This window comes from Malaclemys terrapin, chromosome 9 (assembly GCF_027887155.1).
Source record: "Malaclemys terrapin pileata isolate rMalTer1 chromosome 9, rMalTer1.hap1, whole genome shotgun sequence".
Taxonomy (NCBI): Eukaryota; Metazoa; Chordata; order Testudines; family Emydidae; genus Malaclemys; species Malaclemys terrapin.
Window position 1 is genome coordinate 80,932,995 of NC_071513.1, and position 17,760 is coordinate 80,950,754.

Here is a 17,760-nt window from a genome sequence, read left to right on the forward strand (position 1 = left end):
AAAATTGAAGTAATTTCGTAGTATAGACATACCCTTAGAAACCGCAACTACAACAATCGGAATTGCAGAGCTCACTTTCTACAAGAGCCAAAGAGAGCTCAGGAACTTTTGGAAATTTTTCTCCTTTCCACCAAGACTCCTTTCTAAGGGCCTGATCCAGCAAAATACTTGTGCTTAACTTTGAGCACGTGAAGAGTCTCAAAGACTTCAACATACTAATGGGAGTCAATGTGTCTCCTCGTATGTTTAAAGTTAAACACATGCTTATGTGCTCAGCTGGACTGCAGCCTAAATCCAGTGCCCATAAGTAAGCTGGTAAAACAAGACAGAAAGTAAAAATACAGTTGCAATTAACAAGCTTTTTACCTAAAAGGAAAATGTTTCTAATCTTTAGAAAGCAAAATAAGTTAACACAAGCGGAGAAGGGATTGGAAAAGTCCCACGCTTAGGCTTAAGGTTCCACTGAGTCTTACAGCTTTGGCGCTGAAACAGTCCCTTCCTAGAGGCTCTCTCTCCTCTGCTTCCAAGCAGCCACAATCTTTCTCCTCAGTACTTATGGGGTGGGAGAATTTGAGCTGAGATTTAACCTCTTGTTCACTGGGGAGCAAGCTGTGTAGCACAATGCATCACACTCTGGGCCGATTCTCAGCTGGTCTGAATTGGCCTCACGCCGCTGAAGTCAATAGTACAATGCCTATTTACACCAACTGAGAATATGGCCCCATGACTTTTGGATGGGATTTGAATTTGGTTAAACAAGTTCTCCACTCTTAGTGCAGAAGCACCGCACTCTGATTTCATGCCAACAGGAGTAATTTATTGTGGCAGGTCTCTCAGAAGCTCTTTTTTATAAGGCAAACAAGTCAATAGTACATTGCTTAAAAAAAACCCCACGTAAATCCCATTTCTCCATCATTTCACTTTGTAGACTGTGTGCTGGTGATTTCAACACTATCAGTGCTTTTATGTTGTACATTTGCCTGAGGCAGCTCAGCCATCGGAGGATCAGTAGGGTGTTATCTCTATAAGGATACTTTCTTACCGGTAGTTCAGTATTTCCGGGGAACCGATTTCAGTCATACAAGGTAGATTTAAATGCAGGACTGTGCCCTAAAAGGGGTATATATTACCATCCGATATAATGATGTCAAGATAGAGGCACTTAATGAAAGAGCCGGAACTAGCACTAGTTTTTCTTCTGGTTAGCATGCAAAGGAGTATGTTTGTTTAGTTACCCTTGTGCTTTGATCAGCTTTTGAAAAACAAATCAGTAATTTAATCCCAAATGAAGAATGAGAAATGCTTCAGATAAACTTAATTTTCACTCCGGAGATATTGTTGTAAGCAATGATAATAAACAAAGCCTTCTGTTGTGACATTTTCTGGCAATACAACAGAGCCAGCATATCTGAAATCTAAATTTGCCTCAGAGCTTGTAAACATCCTGGGCATTTGTTTATTTATTTATTTTCATTTTGTGGTTTTCATTCCAGCGGCATCATTTTAAATACATTTTTCAAAAGATTATATGTGGAAATGGCATTGGCAGCGAGGATTAAGCTCTGTTTTTACATTTGTTTTGTAAAGCTAGTTGGTAGGAATACGGAGTCATTCAGATTAAAAACTCAGAGTGAAATCCTGGCTCCACTAAAATCAACAGCAAAACCCCTATTGACATCAGTGAGCAGGGATTTCAAAATCAGCCTATTCTATTTTAGGATTTAGCTACACCGGGACGTTAAACCGGATTAAATTGAGTTAATCCAGTTTGAAAACACTAGTGTACGCATGACACAATTCATTATAGCTCACTAACTCTGCATTTATTGTGGACTCTGGAGTCCTCTTTCAAAGTGACCCAAGTTTGATGCCCTCCAGTGGTCTGCTGTCAAATCAACTGGCTGCCTCCATTCTCCTTTAAAAACTGGTACAGAACCAGAATTTGCTCATTAGCTCCTGGATACAACTATTGCTGCATTAATTACTCCAGAAGCCTTACAACATGCCTCGAGCAGCTGCTTGGAGTCATGGTGAGCCTGGATCTCATCACTGCCCCATTAACCCTTCTCCCCAGACAATCTGTTGGGACCACCCACCAGAATAAAGATATTTTTGTGGACATTGCTAAGCAGACCTCCATGGGGGGTCACAACCTGGACACTACCAGTGCAGGATAAAGAGCATACAGATGGCACATTAAAACCAAAGATGCCAGGAAAAAATCCAGCAGGAAATGTGATCTGTCCATTTTATGAGGACCTGAACAGGATTTCGATCAGTTGCACCCCTATCGCACCCAAGAATGTTGTGGACCTCGCTGGCATTCTGCTGTGCCACCCCAAGGATGAACATGAAGAGTCACTGGAGGATAAACACAAGGAGGCCAGTGAAGAGCTATCCCCAAAGTGCCAGGATCACTTTGGGGCTCAGGACCCTGACAACAGCCAAATAGGAAGAGAGCCCAATTCCCAGACAGAAACCAGGCAGCTATTGAGGAGGCAGATCCTATCAAAGGAACATCAGCATGTAAGTATCTGTTTAAAATGTGTTATGTTGTGGTTATGCTGTACTGTTCCAGGTGCCCCACAGTCATTTTTGGCAGATGTAAGCTAGGAAACTTTCTGAGTCTCCTCCCTCAGCCCGTGCTGTCTGTTTGCCCCCAGCCCCCATACATTTTCAACATGGCAGATGCTCCAGCTGGGCAATCAGCCTCCGTGTAATGCTAAAGCCATGACCATAGACCATTTTGAAGCCCCCGCCATGGAGAGCACATGCCCATCTATCCCTTTTCCTCTATCCTCCCCGCATCCATCCTGCCCCCCCCCGCCCCCCCGCAAATGGTCCCCTCAACCTCATTCGCCAGCTCAAAATGGCAGCCACAGCCGTTATCCTGTTCAACTGTGCAAAATTCAACAGTTTATTGAGAGGTGGTTACAGGAAAAGTGTGGTTAGTATTCTCATTTCTCATTTTACACGAGGTAGATGTAGACACTGCATGCCCCTAAAGGTACCAAGACTACAGCTCCTCACTGAGATATCATTACTTGTAACATAAATTCTTACAGGAAAATAACTTTACCTCATAACAAAATTCTTACTGGCTATTCACAGGCTTACATAGAGAGAGAATAGGAAGAATGAATGCTTCAGATGAACCCTGTCTATTTTTTCTCTGCACTTTCACCATGTCTGCAGGGGAGACACAGTGGAACCTGAGTCTAAGAAATTGCTCAGTTTTTGTCTGGGCATTATGGGGGATAGCTGCCCCGTCATTCCCTCCTTGCAATACCCTTCCTCTCCTGCAGCACTTCTGGAGGGATCATCTTGGTGAATAGCTTCACAGCATGTCTCGTTGGTCTGCCCTTTGCCTTTTGGATAACACCATTCTTTGCCTCCTAGTCTCCTACCTAAGCATAATGTCATCGAGAAACAGGACAGCCTAAAGACGACATAGAGGGGATTACTATCCTGCTCACCCCCAGATAACCCCTACTGGCATCTCTAAGACTATACAAGCACTTCCAAGGCACAGTAAACCCAAACTAAGACCATAATTCCCAACCTCCCTCAGCCTCCAAGGCGCAACAGCAAACCCAAGCAGTATGTACTGCAAGACAAAGACCACAGTACAGCCCTCCTCATGCACACACCACATACCATCTCTGAAGCTCCCCCAAAACTGGAAGGAAAGCCAGAATTATGTGTTAAAAAAAAAACCCAATCTCATAGCTTCTCTGGTCCCTGCTGCTGCTGGAGGAGCTGCTGCTACCACAACATCATCTGCTCAGCAGTGTGGTGGGTAAAGTTCAAGACTCAAGGCACCCAGTTCCAAGAGCTCTGATACAGCCAAGCAGTCTCTGCATGTTTGTGGTTGCCAACATAGTGGCACAGAGCATCATTGGGTCCATGCTGGCTGACAGCAACTCGAAATGGAGCTACCTCACCGGGAGAGAGAACCTGGGACGGAGACAGCGGAAACATGGGATTTTACAAAATTGAAACCCACCTGGTTTCCTCTTTGCATCCCATAATGCACAGTGAGAAAAATCCCACACTGCACACTGCTCGGCAGAAAAGGAAAGAACCATGGGATACCCTCTGAGAATGCCACATGCTTACTACACAACGAGCCGCCTCCATGTGTACACAATGATGCAAACAGAAAGAGGGCAGAGCCATCCTGGTTGAACACTATTAGTCCAGCTTGTGTATTGCACATTAAACATGCATCAAATCAATCCATTTTAAGCCCCCTGTGTAGACAAGCCCTTAGGTACTTATATGGCTCCTATTACCCTAGTATCTGAGGACCTCACAATCTTTAATATATTTATCTTCACACCAACCCTGTGAGGTAGGGAACTGAGGCATAGAGAAGTGAAGTGATTTACCCAAGGTCACTGGGCAAGCCTGTAGCAGAGCAAGAATTGAACCCAGGTCTTTCAAGCCCAAATCTAGTGTCCTCACCACTGGGCCATCATGCCTCTTTTTACCAGGGAGGAGGATATCTCCTCATAGTTATAGCTGAAAGCAACTTACATTATAAATCCTTTTTTTTTTTTTTTTAGTTCCCTCCATAATTTAGCCTTGGAAAATTATTGGGTTGGCCTGAAAATTGCCACACTTGCTGTTCAGGCTAAAGAGAATGTTTCTGCAAAGTTTGAAGGGAAAAAAATTTAACTGTGTTTTGAGTTATATGCAATCAAACAACTAGCCTTATTTGAAATACTGACTTTTCTCTCACAGTTTTGTTTCCCAATAATTCAAAAATATGGCTTGTTACCTACCACCCCTTCAAACTTTCCATGGGAGTAAATCCCCTTGTGAACTCAGGCTCTGGCTGTGTTTGAAGAATATCAGTTGCACTGAAGCAAAGTTATGAATGACTTTTTGTGGCTAGTTTTGAGTCCAATCTTGTTCCCATTGATTTCAATGGCAGGTCTGAGCTCAGTCTTATATGATTGTTGATGTCAATGGGGGTTATTTGTTTGTTTGTTTTGCCAATGAATTCAGAGGGAGCAGGACTGGCATTGTGTCTGTGAGCACATTGCCATCTATTGGCAGGTTGCAGCTTACATAGAACCTAGGCCAAAACATTCAAATCCAGAGGCCCAAAGTTAGGCTTTGAAATCTTCATATATGCCAGGAATCGGCAACCTTTGGCCCGCGGCCCGCCAGGGTAAGCCGTGGCCAGCACATCCCTTGGCCCATGCCGCTTCCTGCAGCCCCCATTGGCCTGGAGTGGCAAAACGCGGTCAGTGGAAGCCGCGATCAGCCGAACTTGTGGACGTGGCAGGTAAACAAACCAGCCCGGCCCACCAGGGTGCTTACTCTGGCGGGCCACGTGCCAAAGATTGCCTATCCCTGATATATGCTGTACTTTACACTCGTTAAGCACTCTGGAGGGAATCCTCCTCTTTGCTACAGTGACGGGGAGAACTCACCAGGTGTAGGCACTGCACTGGACAGCCATAGGCTGCCCTGCACATGTCTTATCACAACCCCTGGCAATGAGAGCATTTTGGAGGCAGGGCCGGATTAACACAGGGGCTTTAGGCTGCGGCCCCGGGCTAAGGGGCGGGGTCTGGCACTGCCAGGCTTAGGCAGGCTGCCTGCATGCTGTGGTCCCACGCCACTCCCAGAACCAGCCAATGGGAGCTGTGGGGGCGGTGCTTGCAGCCCTGGCCAGCGCATGGAGACACACTATCCCCCTCCCCCCAGGGGCACGCAGAGACGTGCCAGCAGCCAACTGCTTCCGGGAGTGGCGGGGGCCACGGCATGCAGGCAGGCAGCCTGCCTGAGCCCTGCTACGCCACCGGCTGGGAGCTGCCTGTGGTAAGTGCCTCCCGACTGGAGCCTGCCCCTCACACCCCCTCCTGCACCCCAACCCCCTGCCCCAGGTCAGAATCCCCTCCTGCACCAAACTTCCTCCCAGAGCCCATACCCCTCACCAGTAGCGTAAATAGCAGGGTTCAGGGGAAGCGGCCACTTCCCCTGACCCCACATTACCCAAAAGTGGTACTCCAGCTGGCCGGCGGAACGGGGCTGCGGGCTGGCCGGCTCCCGGCGCTCCGGCCGGCTGGCGGAACGGGGCCGCGGGCTGGCCGGCTCCCGCCGGGACTCCAGCCCTGAGAGCATTGCCGGGGGTCTCGGTGCCCCGGACAGCGCTCTGGATGGGGAAGCGGAGCGGCCCTGTGCATGCGCCGCTCCATCTTTCGGCGGCATTTCAGCGCATGCGCAGGGCTGCCAAAATGCCACCGAAGGACTGGTGCCTTTTTTTGCCGCCGCTCCTCCTCGGCTGCAACCCTGGCTACGCCACTGCCCCTCACCCTCTCCTGCACCCCAACACTCTGCCCCAGCCTGCAGCCCCCTCCTGCACCCAAACTCCCTCCCATAAAGAAACTAATATAACAGCTGTTCTAAGGTAAGAAGTAGGCTATTTTGAATTAACTTCAGTATACTGTACATGTTTTAAGCCTGAAATGTAACCACAGAATGGCTTTACGTTAATTAAAAGGCAAGTTTAGTATAGTGTTAATAGCCTCAATGCCATTATTGTGATTATTTTGTTTTAAGTTAAGAAAAAGACTTCTATACAGGGGCCCCACAAAATCTCATAGCTCCGGGCCCACAGGCGAGTTAATCTGGCTCTGTTTGGAGGTCAGGCTAGAGTTGGAGGGGTCATGTCAGGGCAGGAGAACAGTCTCCTTGGCTTATGCAGCCACAACCTCAGCTGCTGAAGGGTACAGAGCAGCCCGTTGGATGTGTGGGGCTAAGGAGAATTGTAACTCAAAGCAGCTCCTACCCCCAGAGCAGCCCATCTTAAAGCCTCTACGTTCCCCCTCTCATTGGGCTGTGCCTTTGCCTCCTGGAGATGCAGCACAGAATCCCACTGTGACGGGTTGGATCACAGAAACCTCCTTGGGAGCTGCCACCCGATGTGCCAAGATTACTTCTACCCCTGCCTTCCCTGCCAGCTCGGGACCCCAGCATCCTGTCTTGCTGAGCCAGACACTCCCGTCTGCTCCAAAACAGACCCAGGGTCTGAATTACTTGCCCCAAAGCTGCAGGTTTACCTGAAAGCAGCTAACAGAAGTGTTCCTGTCTTTAACACTCAGATGCCCAGCTCCCAATGGGGTCTAATCCCAAATAAATCCGTTTTACCCTGTATAAAGCTTATGCAGGGTAAACTCATAAATTGTTCGCCCTCTATAACACTGATAGAGAGATATGCACGGCTGTTTGCTCCCCCAGGTATTAATACATACTCTGGGTCAATTAATAAGTAAAAAGTGATTTTATTAAATAGAGAAAATAGGATTTAAGTGGTTCCAAGTAGTAAGAGACAGAACAAAGTAAGTCACCAAGCAAAATAAAATAAAATGTGCAAATCTATGTCTAATCAAACTGAATACAGATAATCTCACCCTCAGAGATGCATCAGTAAGTTTTTTCCTCAGTCTGGACACCTTCCAGGCCTGGGCACAATTCTTTCCCCTGGTACAGCTCTTGTTCCAACTCAGGTAGCTGGGGGATTCTTCATGATGGCTCTCCCCTCTGTTCTGTTCCACCCATTTATATATCTTTTGCATAAGGCAAGAATCCTTTGTCCCTCTGAGTTTCCACACACACACACACACACACACACACCCATCACTGGAAAAGCACCAGGTTAAAGATGGATTCCAGTTCATGTGACATGATCACATGTCACTGTAAGACCCCAAGCCTTCATTCCTCCCAGCTTGACTCACAGGAAGGCTTGCCTGCAAACAGAGCCATCCAGTCAATTGTCCTGGTTGATGGGAGCCAATAAGATTCCAAACCACCATTAACGGCCCACACTTTGCATAATTACAATAGGCCCTCAGAGTTATATTTCATATTTCTAGTTTCAGATACAAGAGTGATACCTTTATACAAATAGGATGACCACACTCAGTAGACAATAAGCTTTGTAATGATACCTTACAAGAGACCTTTTGCATGAAGCATATTCCAGTTACATTATATTCACTCATTATCAAATTTTTATAAAATCATATAGACTGCAGAGTCACACCCACCTTAATTATTCATTGCCTTGCGTCCAAGTGCTCGTGCTTTGTAACTGGTGTGATGGTAACTGCTTTTTGTCACCTGTAACTTGAGATGAGGTAAGGTTTTTTAAATTAATTGTTTTGGTTTTGAGAAAAATATTGGGGATAGGCCTGAACTGCCAAATTTAGATCCATGCTACCCCAGAGTTTTCAGGGTGTTTTGGTTTCTAATATGCAGACATAATTCACTGGCATTAAAGGAGGCAGCTGACAGAACAGACCCTGGCACTGTCAGAGAGGATATTCTCAGGAACTTCCTGTTCATGTTAAAGAAGTTTCATGGATAATGCTCTGTGCAAGAAGAATAGGAATAAAGCACCACCACCTCAGCACCTCTCAAGCTTGAAATGTTTGGGAAGTTTGTTTTTATTCAAGCCCAGTCAGAAAGAGAGAATCCCATTAAAACACATTGGATTGCTTTTAGTATTTCTGTGCCATACAATTACACACATTAATGCTCTCTGTTTGAGAATCCAGAAATGTAAATAATCCATCTTTTCTTGCACTGTATTTGCAAATCACTAGCTTGATCTTTTTGACGATAAATAGACTAACTTATAAGGCAATGCATGGTTAATCACAACCTTACATTTTATAATTTGTGTCAGGCCAGATTCTTGGGCATGGCATGAAAAATTTACTTTTTATATCTGAACACTCAACCTGTGTATGTTTAGCAAGTGTAGCCAAGGCCCAAGGCACCGCACCCACAGTAATGTGAATATGCATTGGGGTCAACTCAATGATTCTGCAGATCCCATGCCCTATTGTTTCTGGGAGACTTTGGATGTAACATTCTCATAAGTGTCACATTAGTGGGGTCAATCACTTTCTCCTTAAAGCCTGAATCTACTGAGGATTTAAGTTACTCTGATAACTAATGCAGGAGATAAAAGTGATGCAGCCTTGAATGGTACAAGAGCTGAATACCCTTCAAATGGGATTGAAATTGCTGCTCTGAGGTTATTTTCAGCAGGCAGGGGGTGCTAATACACGGTTCAACAGATTTGGATCTTCCACGTTGATATTTCTTGAGGTTATAAACATTTGGGAAAAAATACAAAAGAAGTGTATGCTCAGTAAGAGTGCAACAAGCTATTTGCCAGAAATTCAATTGCAGGTAAAGAAGCCATTGTAAAGGTTCTTTAAAAACTAGAGCTGGTAGCTGTTTTCACACAACAGGCTCATAACTGACCGTAATTTAATGCTGTGTGTCAGAGGTCTGCCGAAGGGCTCAAGGTCTTGAGCTCTGGAACGTCTGTAAGCCTACTAAGTGAAGTGACTACATAGTGCTCAGAAACCCTCCATTCTCTACTCCTCTCATTCTGGAGTCTGTGAAAGGATGAGAGACCAGAACAGGGAGGAAGAAGTGGAATGGACTCCCATTAACCTAAAGAGGTGTTGTATCAGTCCCTGAATGAGTTTGCCTTTGTTTATGTTCTAAATAATGGATGTTGTCACTACTACATTTTTAAAGGCTTAAAAAATCACTTTTTGAATGCTTAAATACTAACAGATTGATTTGGGCATAAGCTTTTGTGGGGAAAGCTTATGCCCAAATCAATCTGTTAGTCTTTAAGGTGCCACCGGACTCCTCCTCATTGTTTTTGTGGATACAGACTACCACGGCTACCCCTCTGATTTTTGAATTCTAAAAGTATCGATTTTTTTGTCCTTGGTATCCCAGAAACACCCCTGAGGAGGACATCTCTCTCTCTCTCGCTCTCACACACACACACACACACAGTTTAGTGTGTTTGACATTTGCCTTCCATTAATGCTCACACATGAGTTTGCAATCTGCTTTCTATAACTATTCCTCTGAGTTAAACTCTGTTACTCAAATGTTCACAGAAAGTTGCAATCAAAGGGACATGACCAGCCCCACCAGCTGGCTGGGCTCTGACAGTCAAGATGGGTTCTTCATATCATGCATTAAAACCAACAGTAGAGGTTTTGTCAGACTAACTAGGTTTTTAGCTGTACCAGTGTATCTTTAAATTTATCATCAGTGACCGACTTAAAGACAGTGAGATTACACAGGTGTCACTGAGGACATCATGTGAAGACACCAGGGTTGCACTGATGTATCTGAGAATCTAATTTGGTCTGCAGACCCTCTGTTGCTTGTGGTGGTGATGTGAGATGGATAGAACCCAGGTGAACACTCAGAAGAGCCCAGTGTAGGTTTGTTGGGCTGGCAGTTAAACATAATATTTGCTAACTTGGAAAATAAGCACATTTGATATAGAATCAGAAAGAACTAAGGAATAAGGAACCCCACAAAGCCATATTCATAAAGTCACTTAATTAACTTGTGTTTGTAATTTGTAAAACTGGAGCTCCTCTGATGGAATGTACATAGAATGCAGTGTAGTGCTGTTTGTTGTTATGCCCCTGAAAATCAGCCAGCTGAAAAAACAGAGACTGAGAATTTAAACCAGCTGATAAATTAAAACAGTATTTCTGTCCTTAAATCACATTGTACTTTGAAAATGTGTGAGAACCCAAGTCACCACAGTGAAGTGATTTGTAAGGGGAGTGAGGGAAAGTTTGATTTCTGTTTGTTCTGAAACTGACCAGTAGAACTGAATATTTTCTAGACTCTGTATTTGTGTCAATGCTGCTCTAATTTCTGATAGGGACATTATATCTCTCTGTTAATTAGAATTGTTTCTATTATAATACAACTAAATGCTTGCTATTAGGCAGGGTTTTTGGCTATCACAGCTCTACTATTAATGCAGACTAAATGTCATATTACACCTGGTCCTTTCCGACAGATGTTTTTAATTCTACTAATTATGCCACAGGTTCACTTGCCAAATTATACTGTCAACTCAACCTTCTGGTCATTACAGACTGTCTCACACCTTTGTCTGTGTCCTTCATGCTGTGTTTTTCTCACATGTCTGCCTACACTTCTTTCTCCCTCATACACACACATGCATGCACGTCTTTAAGACCTGAATAATCCTTTGTCAACAATTGATGAGATTCAGAGAAAAGGATGATTGCTTGCTATCTTTTAACGCCATCTGAATGTGATCATTCAGAGCTACATATTGAAAAAGTTGCCAATCCTTAATGCTTTCAATTAAAAATTCCTGTAACAGGCGGGGAGTGACTAATACATGAAGTAATAGAGCCTAGAAATGCCACTGACTTCAGGAGCTTTGCAGAAATCATTTCTGCTGAAAATGGCAAATAAATAAATTAACCATGTCTAATGTACCAAGGGCTAGACTGCACTTTTGCACTCTGCCCTGGGCAGGGCTGATGTGTAGCTGTCTACCAGAGCAGCAGTACAAGGAGGGAGTCTTGCCTTTTTGAGATAATGAGCACCTTTCTTGTCACTTGCTGCAGGAAGTAGTCATCTGCTTCTGGCCCTTGGTTCCTATCTTCTCTCCCTTCCCACCCCAGACACAGACTGGTTCAGCACCTCCCTGCCTCTCCCCACCCACAAGTTTGAAGGAGGGAGTAGAGGACATTCAGCGCCTGTGCACTCAGACCATGCAGACGTATGAGAGCTGATGTTACTTTCCTTTATGTCTCCAGTCAGGCATGCAGCTTAAACCACTATCTGGCCCTCCGTGATTTTGAAGCTGTGTGATGGGGCACACTTGCCCCGCACTGAATGAGAAGAGGTTAACCCTACGTTGTGGGCTGAGGAAGCCACACCCCCTTTCTCTACTGGGCATGCTCCAGGTGTACCACTATAAAAGAGAGCAGCTCAGGTCCGGCTGACCGCTGTGGAGGAGGATGTGCTCCAGCTGAGGCTCACTGGCAGCCTGGGACCATAGGAGCCGGGGATGTGGCAGCCCAGGCAGATGCCAAGGCAACCCTGGAGGCCTTGCAGGGTTCAGAGGCACCAGAGAAAGCGAAGACCGGATAACCTAGAGGTAACAGGGACGCCCAGACCACTGCAGCAGGGACGACGGCAGGAAGCAGCTCCGGGGAATCAAACGGCGGACTGGTGAGTGAGCCAAAGCCTTGAGTCTGCATGTTTCGGTTGGAGCCTTCCCTGCTGACTCAGTGGCCTGGGCTATGACCACTAACAGGGCCCTGGGCAGGGGTCTGGTGGAGAGGGAGGGCCCCGACGCCCCTGCTGGGGGTGCAACCCCTCCCCCTGTGCCTGGCAGGGCCTGCTAGACTACACTGCCCATACTTCCAAGAGTGAATGTATTGACTCTTGCTGCTAGGCCTTACTGCCCTGTTGATGGGAGTGAAGATATTGACTTGAGCCACTAGGCCTTACTGCCCTGCAAGAAGGGGTGGATTTCCTGACTCTGGCCATCTCTTTTCCTCTTGACAAGGGTGAAAGTATGGACTCCAGCCACTAGGCCATATTGCCCTGCTGATATGGGCGAGTGTATGAACTCGGGCCGGGAGGGACATAGACATAAGATATGTACGCCCCACTGCTATTCCCTAAGAGAGACGGGTGCACTTGCCTTGCACAGGATGAGGTTTCCCCCAACCCTGTCACAAGCAGTTCTGAATTAAGAACTGGAAAGCCAAGTTTGCTAGCCTGTGTGTTATGTCTGCATGCTAACTGGTCCTGAAATCTGTGATAAAAGCAATTTATTAAACCATCAACACACAGCTGTTCGGCATGGAATGTAAGTTTAGGGCCAGATTCCAACATGCTTATTCAAGATGAGCAACTCCTTATTCCGTGACTAGCCCCACTGATTTCAGTGTCACATTGTTCAATGACAATAACAGGATCAGAATCTGGGCTGTAAGGCAGCTGTAGTCCCTGGTGCTCAATAGGTGTAAGAGCTGTTGTAGACCCCATACATGATTTCCTAGATTAACCAGAACCAGGGATTGGCCCAGGAATGTTTCCTCCTCTCGTCAAAAGTGGAATTTTCACACTTCCTCTCCCACCCCCTAAAAAAATCACACCCACAGAAATAGGTGGACAAACTTCATTGCTGCACTAGTGACAACAAATGCATCAGGCCTGACTCCGCGCTCACAACAGATTAAATCAGGAGGAGCGCCACAAAACCAATCCAAAGGCCAGGCTCTGCCACTCTTATTTACCTTACTGTGTGAGTGACCCCATTGGAATCCTAGGCAGTGTGAGTAAGGGGGAGAAAACTGGGCCCTTACATTGTAGGAGCCTTGAGGCAGTGTACAACACTGACTGTACAGCCTCAGGCACCCTGTAGGCACTTAACACATAAATAATAGTAACAATGGCACTGATTCTCTTCTCACTGAAACCCGATCCTAAGGGAGTTTCAATGAGATTTAGACATTTGAATTCCTTAGGTTCCTTTGAAAACCTCAGCCTTAATCCAATGCCAGAACAGAATCAGGCTCAATGTATTTGGGTAGTTTGTGTATTTCATTCATCTTGAACAGTGGGGTCAGACTGGTCCCTTTCACTTTCTGCCTGGGCCTGCACTAGCACACTGCTGCTGCTTGGGTTTCTGCCATGGCAGGAGGGTGTTTAAATAGAGGCCTACGTTGATTGGCACTTAGAATATGCATGGAATATAAGTTTTTAAAGCACTTTTTTCAAAGTGAACCGAACAAGTCTGGTCCAAACCCTTCCTAGAAAGCATCCTTGTAAAATAAAAAATGTGTAGCTGTGGCTTTTTTAAAAAAAATCCCTTTAAAATCTGTCAAATATTAGAAAGCCATCTCTAATTACTATGGTTTATCAAATCAAATTACTGTCAAGATGGAAATGATTACTGTTGACAGAAGTCCTTTAAATTTCTCAAACATTAATGATATGAGCAGCACAGGGACACTGACAATAATACAGTCAGTCTTCTGGGAAAGGGCACATTTATGGTGGGTGATGCTGGAGCTCTGCCTTCTCTGTCATCTTTACACACAGCTATACATAGTATTCTTCAATCCCTCTGTCATTCATTATAAACTGGCAGGCACCCGATACCAACAATAGAGACTTTGGATCCATTGAAAAAAACCAGTCATTACTGGTACGTTACAAAGTGAAAAAACAAGATCTGCTTTATTAAAGAATAAAATATGCAAACAAAGATGGAGACTCAAACAACAAAAAAAGCAGCAATTCTAAATTCTCCCCTTCTCCTCCACCAGCTGGAGGAACTGCTACTCAAAAGAGACAGGTAAAACATGTGGATGATAAAGTGTGTGTAATAAGCCATACTGCCATCTAGTGATGAAACTGTAACACTGTATTTTAACAAGTTAACACAAAGCTTTCAGATATATCACACGTTCCCAAATGTCGCTTGTGTTAATTATGTCTGTCTTAACCTGTGTTGCCTAGTTTCAGTGACAGAATCTCTGCAACATCCTCTGTATTGTTATGAGATTCATTTATTTGTACTTTGAGATTTTTCCTGGCAATATGTGGCTGACAGTAAGTAATTATCTCTTATCAGTGTTTTTCAGTCCTAAGAATTTTTTCAACCCCAGTGAATATACACTTACTGTAGTACAATGGAGGGGGGAAAAATACAGAGTTCAACTCATTTGTCAGCTGAGGTAAGTGGGGGAATGGGATACTGGGAGGAAGCACGAGCAGGAGAGCCCAAGAGGGGAGGACTCCTGTCTCACACTGAGAAAGCCAGATGATCAGTGAGTTACCTTAAGTGCCTATACACAAATGCAAGAAGCCTGGGAAACAAGCAGGGAGAACTGGAAGGCCTGGCACAGTCAAGGAACTATGATGCGATTGGAATAAAAGAGACTTGGTGGGATAACTCACATGACTAGAGTACTGTCATGGTTGGATATAAACTGTTCAGGAAATACAGGCAGGGCAGAAAAGGTGGGGGAGTTGCATTGTATGTAAGAGAACAGTATGACTGCTCAGAGCTCCGGTATGAAACTGCAGAAAAACCGGAGAGTCTCTGGATTAAGTTTAGAAGTGTGAGCAACAAGGGTGATGTCGTGGTGGGATCTGCTATAGATCACCAGTCCGGGGGGATGAGGTGGACGAAGCTTTCTTCCGGCAACTAACAGAAGTTACTAGATCACAGGCCATGGTTCTCATGGGAGACTTCAATCACCTTGATATCTGCTGGGATAGCAATACAGCGATGCCCAGACAATTCAGGAACTTTTTGGAAAGTGTAGGGGACAATTTCCTGGTGCAAGTGCTGGAGGAATCAACTAGGGGCAGAGCTCTTCTTGACCTGCTGCTCACAAACTGGGAAGAATTAGTAGGGGAAGCAAAAGTGGATGGGAACCTGGGAGGCAGTGACCATGAGATGGTTGAGGTCAGGATCCTGACACAAGGAAGAAAGGCGAGCAGCAGAATACAGACCCTGGACTTCAGAAAAAGCAGACTTTGACTCCCTCAGGGAACTGATGGGCAGGATCCCCTGGGAGAATAACATGAGGGGGAAAGGAGTCCAGGAGACCTGGCTGTATTTTAAAGAATCCTTATTGAGGAGGCTGCAGGAACAAACCATCCTGATGTGTAGAAAGAATAGTAAATATGGCAGGCGACCAGCTTGACTTAACAGTGAAATCCTTGCTGAAAAGAAGCTTACAAGAAGTGGAAGATTGGACAAATGACCAGGGAGGAGTATAAAAATATTGCTCAGGCATGCAGGAGTGAAATCAGGAAGGCCAAATAACACTTGGAGTTGTAGCTAGCAAGGGATGTTAAGAGTAACAAGAAGGGTTTCTTTAGGTATGTTAACAAGCAGAAAGTCAAGGAAAGTGTGGGCCCCTTACTGAATGAGGGAGGCAACCTAGTGACCGAGGATGTGGAAAAAGCTAATGTACTCAATGCTTTTTTTTGCCTCACGGACAAGGTCAGCTCCCAGGCTACTGCACTGGGCAGTACAACATGGGGAGGAGGTGACCAGCCTTCTGTGGAGAAAGAAATGGTTCGGGACTATTTAGAAAAGCTGGACGAGCACAAGTCCATGGGGCCGGATGCACTGCATCAGAGGATGCTAAAGGAGTTGGATGTGATTGCAGAGCCATTGGCCATTATCTTTGAAAACTCATGGTGATCCGGGGAGGTCCCGGATGACTGGAAAAAGGCTAATGTGGTGCCCATCTTTAAAAGAGAAGGAGGAGGATCCAGGGAACTACAGACCAGTCAGCCTTACCTCAGTCCCTGGAAAAATCATGGAGCAGGTCCTCAAGGAATCAATTCTGAAGCACTTAAAGGAGAGGAAAGTGATCAGGAATAGTCAGCATGGATTCACCAAGGGCAAGTCATGCCTGACTAACCTAATCTTGTCATAGAAGGCAATAACTCCATCTGTGGATGAGGGGAAAGCAGTGGATGTGTTATTCCTTGACTTTAGCAAAGCTTTTGATATGGTCTCCCACGGTATTCTTGCCGGCAAGTTAAAGAAGTATGGGCTGGATGAATGGACTATAAGGTGGATAGAAAGCTGGCTAGATTGTCGAGCTTAATGGGTAGTGATCAATGGTTCCATGTCTAGTTGGCAGCCGGTATCAAGTGGAGTGCCCCAAGGGTCGGTCCTGAGGCTGGTTTTGTTCAATATCTTCATCAATGATCTGGAGGATGGCATGGACTGAACCCTCAGCAAGTTTGCAGATGACACTAAACTGGGAGGAGTGGTAGATATGCTGGAGGATGGGGATAGGAAACAGAGGGAACTAGACAAATTAGAGGATTGGGCCAAAAGAAATCTGAGGTTCAACAAGGACAAGTGCAGAGTCCTGCACTTAGGACGGAAGAATCCCATGCACTGCTACAGACTAGGGACCGAATGGGTAGGCAGCAGTTCTGCAGAAAAGGATCTAGGGGTTACAGTAGATGAGAAGCTGGATATGAGTCAACAGTGTGCCCTTGTTGCCAAGAAGGCTAACGGCATTTTGGGCTGTATAAGTAGGGGCATTGTCAGCAGATCGAGGGACGTGATCATTCCCCTCTATTCGGCATTGGTGAGGCCTCATCTAGAGTACTGTGTCCAGTTTTGGGCCCTACACTACAAGAAGGATGTGGAAAAATTGGAAAGAGTCCAGCAGAGGGCAACAAAAATGATTAGGGGTCTGGAGCACATGACTTATGAGGAGAGGCTGAGGGAACTGGGATTGTTTAGTCTGCAGAAGAGAAGAGTGAGGGGGGATTTGATAGCTGCTTTCAACTACCTGAAAGGGGGTTCCAAAGAGGATGGATCTAGACTGTTCTCAGTGGTAGCAGATGACCGAACAAGGAGTAATGGTCTCAAGTTGCAGTGGGGGAGGTTTAGGTTGGATATTAGGAAAAACTTTTTCACTAGGAGGGTGGTAAAGCACTGGAATGGGTTACCTAGGGAGGTGGTGGAATCTCCTTTCTTAGAGGTTTAAGGTCAGGCTTGACCAAGCCCTGGTTGGGATGATTTAGTTGGGGATTGGTCCTGCTTTGAGCAGGGGGTTGGACTAGATGACCTCCTCAGATCCCTTCCAATCCTGATATTCTATTATTCTAGCTGTAGCTAAGACTCAGTGAATTGGTGGAGGTTTGCGTGAGCCCAAATGCAGCCTGTCAGCCAAAATGATGTGATTATATTATCTGCAGTGTTGTTGTTGCCATGTTGGTTTCAGGATAGGAGAGAGACAAGGTGGGTGATATTACCAAGGAGGTAATATCTTTTATTGGATCAAGTTCTGTTGGTGGAAGAGACAAGCTCTTGAGCCTCACAGAACTTTGTCAGATCTCGAAAAGGTAACCCAA